Here is an 8,792-nt window from a genome sequence, read left to right as displayed (position 1 = left end):
AATTTTCCAACCACTGGTGATTCTTCTTGGTTTCCAACTTTTGCACTCCAGTCACCAGTAATAATTAACACATCTTGATTACAAGTTTGATCAATTTCAGACTGCAGAAGTTGATAAAAATCTTCAATTTCCTCATCTTTGACTTTGGTGGTTGGAGCATAAATTTGAATAATAGTCGTATTAATGGGTCTTCCTTGTAGGTGTATGGATATTATCCCATCACTGACAGCATTGTACTTTAGGACAGATCTTGAAATATCCTTTGTGATGATGAATGCCACGCGCATATTGTATATGTATACTATTCACTCATCACTCTGATTTTCTCATTCGTTAATTAATTTGTTTATCTACTGTATACTGGGCGCTACTTTAGGCATGGTTTCATTTGATAATTATGTTTTATGTTTTTATTTTATTCCCAGAAACAAACAAATATACTAACTAAAAGGATAACAGTGAGAACAACAGATTATTGAAAGCTTTAAGGAAGTAATCGTTTATAGATTAGGATGATCAGGAAACCATGTAAAAGGAACAGCAATGTATTGAATGGAAAAAGCTAATTAAGGTGGTATGTTTTGAATCTTGTCTCACTAATGAGACTGAGATTAAGTTTGTCACAGTCAGCCTATATGCTTATCCTAAAATAATTTCTAACTTTTAGATGCATGACAATTTGAAGAACTGTTTTTACAATTCTGTTTTATAAAATAAATTATGCAGTTTCATAAAATTAATCTAATTACCCTGGTTATACTCTAACATTTTGGGTTCTCTAATGAGAATGAAGGTCATACAAGCCAAGAGAACGAGTGTTGACTTCTAGTATGGCTTGTTTTACTCTTGAAAACCACCCCAAAGGAACAAGGAATACATCAAACAGAAACAGAAACTCTGATGAAACTAGGAAACAAATATCAGAAAGATTCACAATATAAAGATTTTTAAATGTATGGAGTGATACTTCTTCTATTGTAAAAGATGGAAAGGAAAAATATATGAGTGGGATGCAAGTAAGCGTGCTAGTTTAGTACTGGAGAGTTTGAGGGAGTTTATGTCTGATGGCTTCTATGTTCTCTAGGAATTAAGAGGAGAAACCTCCTGTTAACAGTTTTAAGGAGCCAATGGGCTTAGTGGGCATGGGGCTTGTGGGCTGCTTTTCACTTGAGGGTGGCCCTATTTTAAGGCCAGGGCCCGGGTCTCGAGGGCTGCTTTTCACTTGGGGGTGGCTCTATTTTAAGGCCGGGGCCTGAGGAAGGCAGGCATGGGACTTGGGGGCTGCTTTCACTTGGGACGGCTCTATTTTAAGGCTGGGGCCCGAGGTAGGTGGGTGCAGAGGAGTTAGGAACAACTAAGGGAGATGAACTTATCTGTCAGTTTGTTGTCCTGTGGTGGCTTACGTGTTGCTGTGAGGGTGGAGGCTATGCTACCAGTGTTGCAAAATGCCAGCAGGGTTACCCATGGTGGACAGGTTTCAGCGGAGCTTCTGAATTAAGACAGACTTGGAAGAAGTAAGAGGCCATCCACTTCGCAAATGATTGGCCAGTGAAAAGCTTATGAATAGCAGTGAGACACTGTCTGATATAATACTGGAAAACTTTATGAATGGTCCTGGAACATGTCTGATACAGTGCCAGAAGATAAGCCCGTCAGGTTGGAAAAACCAACTCCAAACTCACTGCTGTCAAGTTGGATCCAATTCATAGTGACCCCTCCTTTGGTTTCCAAGGTGGTATCTCTATGGAAGTAGATTGCCCAGTCTTCTTTCCAAGGAGTGGCTGGTGGGTTTGAATTGCCAGTCTTGTGGTTACTAGTCAAATGCCTAGGCACTATGCCACCAGAGCTCCCAGGTTGGAAGGCACTCAATTTGAGTGGGGATGAGCTGACTCCTCAGAGTAGAGATGACCTTAACGATATGGATAGAGTAAAGCTTTCGGGAACTCCATTGGCTGATGTGGCACAACTCAAAATGAGCAGAAACAGATGCAAGCATCCATTAATAATCGGAACATGGAATGTACAAAGCATGAATCTAGGGAAATTAGAAGTTGTCAAAAATGAAATGGAATGCATAAAGATCGATATTGTAGGCATCAGTGAGCTGAAATGGACTGGTTTTCGCCATTCTGAATCAGACAATCATATGATCTGCTATGCTAGGAATGAAAAATTGAAGAGGAACGGTGTGGCATTCATCCTCACAAAGACGGTTTCAAGATCTGTCCTCAAGTACTACACTGTCAGTGATAGGATAATATCCATCTGCCTACAAGGAAGACCAGTTAATACTACTATTATTCAAATCTATGCACCAACCACCAAAGCCAAGGATGAGGAAACTGAAGATTTCTACCAACTTCTGCAGTCTGAAATTGACCGAGCATGCAATCAAGATGTGTTGACTATCATTGGTGACTGGTATGGAAAAGTTGGAAACAAAAAAGAGTTACCGGTAGTTGGAAAATATGGCCTTGGTGATAGAAATAACGCTGGAGATTGCATGATAGAATTTTGCAAGACCGACTTATTCATTGCAAATATCTTTTTCCAACAACATAAACAATGGCTATACACATGGACTTCACCAGATGGAATACACAGGAATTAGACTGACTACATCTGTGGCAGAGGTGATGGAGAAGTTCAATATCTTCGGCCAAAGCAAAGCCAGGAGCTGACTGTGGAACAGACATCAGCTGCTCATATGCAAGTTGAAGTTGAAGTTGAAAACAATTTTAAAAAGTCCACAAGTCAAAATATGACCTTAATAATATCCCTCCTGAATTTAGAGACCATTTAAAGAATAGATATGATGCACTGAACACCAATGACCGAAAACCAGAGGAACTGTGGGATGACATAAAGAATATCATCCACAAAGAAAGCAAGAGGTCATTAAAAAGACAAGAAAGGAAGAAAAGACCAAAATGGATGTTAGAAGAGACTCTGAAACTTGCCTGCAGCCACTGTATCATCCAGAGAGCAGGGTCCTAGAGATGCCCCACTGTAGCTATCACAAAATTAGAATATTCTGAGGAGTGGAGTTAAGCAAATATAAATGACTTTTACTCTATTCCACCACAAATGGCTTTTAAAAAATTATATTTGAAACAGTTTTTGCCTTTTTAAATGGAAGACATAAAAAAAGATTATGAGAAGACAAAACTCCTCCTTAGCTTACCTATCTTCCCTAAATCTGTTAAATGCCCTTATTTTAGTGGGAAATTCTCCATGTTTTAGTGAAAAAACACATCATGCTAATCTTCTTTTCTTTGGAGCAATTTCAGCTAAGAGCCTTTTCAATAGTTTGTCTGATTGGTTCCCTACCTGGTATAACTTTTCAATAAAGTCAAAAATAAAACATTCACTCACTGAGAATAACTACTTACTACTGGTGGGGAAGAAATGTCAGACTTTTCTAACTAGTATCTGGGAAAATAATTCTAAAAAACAATCATTATAAAAAACACACTACTAAATCTGTCAGAGGTTCTCCTATAAATACTACAAAATAAAATGCAGCAAATTAAATCTATATAAAACAAGGAATAAGATTCAATCAAATATCATAAAAATAAAGGGGGTATCCATACAGTGGAATATTACTCAGTTATTAAAAAAAAAAAAAGGACTGATATATATGCTATGACATGGATAAATCTTATAAACATTATGCTAAGTCAAAGAAGCTAGACACAAAAGGCCATACATGATTCTGCTTATATGAAATATCCAGAACAGGCAAATCTACAGATACAGAAAGTAGATTAATGGCTATCAAGGGCAATGGGGAGAGGGGTATTACATGTAACTGGTAATGAGTACAGAGTTTCTTTTTTTGGATAATAAAAATGTTCTGGAATTAGTGGTGATGGTTGCATAAAAATGTCCAGTAATGTATCAGTGTTTCACTGCTATTCATAAGGTTTTCCCTGTCTAATTCTTTGAGAAGTGGATGGCCTCTTCCTTCTTCTGAATCTATCTCAGTCTGGAAGCGCCTCTGAAACCCATCCACCATGGGCAACCCTGTTGGCATTTGAAAGTTATAGTTGCATAACTTTGTGAACTGATTGAAAACCACTGAACGGTACACTTTGAAAGGGTGAATTTCATGTTATATGAATTATATATCAATGAAAAAGTATTTTTTCTAAAAGAGGAAGAGGAAGTTTGAAGAAAGGTTTGGCATGAAAATAAATTGTTCTAAGGGCACATGAAAGGCATGAAATTTGGTGTTTATGTCAGAAAAAAGACAGGGTAGAAGAAAAAAGCATAGGAAGGAGTATAATTATATCCTTGGGAACTTGAATTTAAAACAAAAAAGAGCTTTGAGTTACATTATTTATACTGGAAGACAATCATTTTGGCCTTTTTGAGAAGTATAGGGAAATTAGCTTTTTTTTTTTTTTGATACTAAAAAAATCACTTGTAGTCTTAGTCTTTTCTATCCTATGAAATTTACAACAGCCTCAATTGCAAATTAAATAATTTTATTATACTACAGCATTTAACCTTACTTGAGCTTTGTAAGAACTTTTTATTTATTTGGAATAAAAGCATAAGGGTTTCAGATGCCAGGAAATCATATCCTAACCATCTACACTTGCCTTAATGAAACTCAAAGACTTCCCTGGATTTTCTTTTCCTCATTCTCTGAATTTTAATCTGTGTGTTTTTAGTCTTTGAGTTAACTCAGAAGCCTTTTCGTTCTGTGAACTAAGCACATTCCTTCAAAACCACAGGCATCCACTTCTCATTGGGTTTATGACAATCACAACATTGGCATGCAGGTAAAAGAGAATTCAATTTGCTTTTCCCATCACATCTCTGGTTACCTCAGGGAACCTCATTTCAATGGAAAAGGAATAAGGGTAATTTCTGTCATCCTAATCATGTCCAAGATTCTGCAGTGGTCTAAACTTTCCTCTGTATATTTCTACAATCTAGCCATTGAATCACATTACAGTTTTGGCTTCCAGAAGGTTGAGTTTCAAGGAAAAGCAGATGTAATACATAACAGACTGGAGAGCTCCCCTTCTCACTTAGCATAGTCCTTTCCATGGAGCCCCCTTCTGTAGCCTAATGAGCTCAGGGATTAAACTATGTCAGAGGATGGAACAGCCTGACAGCATTCTAAACTCTGAGAAGATTAGGACTTTATCCTTTGCTTGACACCTAACACAGATCACTCTAAGCACTTAACAAATATTTAACAAAACTGAGTTTGCACCACGTACAAAAGAGTTACAAGAGGTTTTAAGATTTGCTTTGTTTTTCCCATCAAAAAAATGCAGTACTTAAGTGGATGAATTATGTAGCTCAGGGTGAAAGAATAAAGAGTAAAAACAGTAAGAATAAAAGAGGTAGAAGACATCATATGGTTGGTGAGAAAGGGCAAAAATCCTCTTTTCTATGTTGCTTCTTTTTTTTAACTGGTTGCTGAGCAGACTGTTCCATGCATGAGAAATGGAAGAGAGGACAATGAAAAATATAGTAAAAAATATCAATTTGGGCTTAAGCACAAATAAAAGAACATGGCCTCTTACTCAGATGGCCATATAATTAGTAATACTCCTAATTATAACAAATACAACTTATGCTATAATTATAAGAAATAATTAATCTTATGAAAAGTTGCATGGGTTTAAAGAGGCAAAAACACTGAGTAAAAGCCAAGATTCAGAGTACATTAATATAGCTATTTGTACTCCTGGTTTAACTTTGAGTCCATTAAGGAAACAAACAACTACTTTTCCTGTATCTCCCCATTATTGTAAGTAGAATCTTAGGGACTCTTGGCTGTAAGCATAATTCAGTCCTTTAAGTTCCTGGCAGAGAGGAGCTAGAAAAACATAAAACAGAAAGCCTTCAGTATTCAGTGATTAAATATACATTTTATTGCCATAAAGTTCATCATTGATTTCTCATCCCCAGAACATATTGTTTTGCAAAGCTAAAATATAATGGGCTTACTCTGCTTTTATAATTAAAATGTTCAAAGTATGTAAAGCTCACTGAACTAACCACATTAATTGTGAAGTTGGGCTGTCTTGTTTTTCAGCTATGAGTCCGAATTGACTCAACAGTGCAAAACAACATTTAAGTTTGAATACAACAGTTACAGTGGTTTTATAAGTAAACATATTTAAATTAGAGGCAGTGGAGTATGATAAACTTTCACCAAAATATTTTCTACAGCTTGTACAAGAAAGGAAGAAAGGAATTATGTAACCTATGATGATGGGCATTCTGGAAGAGTTAAGGAGGATCTAGTCAAATAATATACTTCTAAATTGGGAGCTCTGGTAGCATAGTGCCTAAAGCACTTGACTGCTAATCAGAAGGCTGGTGGTTCAAACACACCAGCCACTCCTCGGAAGGAAGATGGGGCAATCTACTTCCATAGTGATACTGCCTCGGAAATCCAAGGAGGGCTCACTATGAGTTGGGTCTGACTCAACAGCACATAACAACAACAACAACAAAAAAAATGAGTACACAGAAGAGTAAATTACAGAAGGATTTTAATACAGCAGCTGACAGAACTTCCTGACTATAAAAGCTGTGAAAAACTATAAAGTGGGGTTATATGTTTCCCTTTAGAAATTAAAAAGAACAGGTAATTCTCCATCTAGATAGAAGACTACCTAGAAAAAGAGAACTGGCTTACTGCCTTGAGACTCCCATACTCCTTTGACTAGTATGGGGGGGGATAAAAAAAAAAAAAAAGAAGAAAAGAAGGGATCTAGACCAAGTCTACATGTAAAACACTTAGCCTGTCCACCTGGGGACCAAGTAGTTTTGAATATTACAGTTTTCCAGAGAGCTATAGGTTTATCATTCCAAAAATAAAATTTTAGATGAAAATATTACCCAAAAAAATGTATTAAAATTTGTTGACCTTTTCACTCTTCCCTTTAGTTATTAAACTATTTACTTATAACTATTTTATTTAGTTATTAAGCTACATTTTTTAATATTATAAAAATCATTTAAACTTATTATAGACATGAGAAAGAAAAGATACAGCCATAATATTACTACCCTGAAACAACCATGGTTAACATTTTCTCCCAGTTTTTTTAAATAGAAAATATTGGACATAATTCAATTCAATTAAATCAACAAGCATTTTAGTAATGGTGAACATTTACTGAGTGCTTTCTAAAGTCTCCTCCTATGCTAAGCACTACATAGGTGGTCTCATTTAACTCCTACAAGCCAATGAGGTAAGGGTTATTATTCCTACTATGGAGATGAAGAAAACAAGGCTTTGAGAATTTATTAAGGATGCACAAGAAGCCTCACAGACAAAATCAAATTCTTTTGTCTGACTGAAAAGATCGACATTTTAACCTCCTATCAAGTTTATACCAACTCTCATACTCAAGCTCAATGCTATTGAGTCAATTCTGACTCATAGTGACCCCCTTTGGATTTCCAAGGTGGTAAATCTTTATGGAAGTAGATGACCCCGTCTTCCTTCCACGGACTGGCTGATGGGTTTGAATCGACAACCTTCTGATTAGCAGTCAATTGCCTTAGGCACTACACCATAAAGTTCCTAAGCCATACCATCTTACCTAAACAGCCACCTACTATGAATCTTAAGGGCTCACTCACACACATCCTTTACATAAACTTTTAATGATTTTTTTTCAAGCTTTCCATAGTATCAGGTTCTTATTTTTCAGTTCTCAAAAAAAGCACATTATCTTCTTATGGCATCCCTACCACCTTTGAAGTTGAAGACAATTAAAAGAAGTCCATGAGAGCGAAAATATGACCTTGAATATATACCTCCTGAATTTAGAGACCACCTAAAGAATAGATTTGATGCATTGAACACCAATGACAGAAAACCAGAAGAATTGTGGGATGACATCAAAAGCATCATCCATGAAGAAAGCAAGAGGTCATTAAAAATACAAGAAAGAAAGAAAAGACCAAAATGGATGTCAGAAGAGACTCTGAAACTTGCCCTTGAGCAGAGAGTAGCTAAAGCCAATGGAAGAAATGACAAGATAAAAGAGCTGTACAGAAGATTTCAAAGAGGAGCCCAAGCAGACAAAGCCAATCACTATAATGAAATGTGCAAAGACCTGGAGTCAGAAAACCAATAGGGAAGAACATGTTTGGCATTTCTCAAGCTGAAAGAACTGAGGGAAAAAATTTAAACCTTGAGTTGCAATACTGAAAGATTCTATGGGCAAAATACTGAATGATGCAGGAAGCATGAAAAGAAGCTGGAAGGAATACACAGAGTCACTGTACCAAAAAGAACTGATTGATCTTCATCCATTTCAGGAGGTGGCATATGTTCAAGAACCAATGGTACTGAAGGAAGAAGTTGAAACTGCACTGAAAGAATTGGCAAAGAACAGGGCTCCAGAAATTGACAGAATACCCATTGAGATGTTTCAACAAACGGATCCTCTGCCGGAGGCACTCACTCAGTTATGCCAAGAGATTTGAAAGACAGCTACCTGGCCAACTGACTGGAAGAGATCCATATTTGTAACCATTCCAAAGAAAGGTGATCCCACAGAATGTGGAAATTATCAAACAATATCATTAATATCACACGCAAGTAAAGTCTTACTGAAGATAATTCAAAATGGTTGCAGCTGTATGTCGACAGAGAACTCTCAGAAATGCAAGCTGGATTCAGAAGAGAACATGGAATAAGGGATATCATTGCTCATGTCAGATGGATCTTGGCTCAAAGCAAAGAATACCAGAAAGATGTTTACTTGTGTTTTATTGACTATGCAAAAGCATTTGATTGT

This window comes from Orycteropus afer, unplaced genomic scaffold (assembly GCF_000298275.1).
Source record: "Orycteropus afer afer isolate SDZICR_OR568_19922 unplaced genomic scaffold, OryAfe1.0 scaffold00066, whole genome shotgun sequence".
Taxonomy (NCBI): Eukaryota; Metazoa; Chordata; class Mammalia; order Tubulidentata; family Orycteropodidae; genus Orycteropus; species Orycteropus afer.
This window is presented reverse-complemented; position numbering follows the sequence as displayed.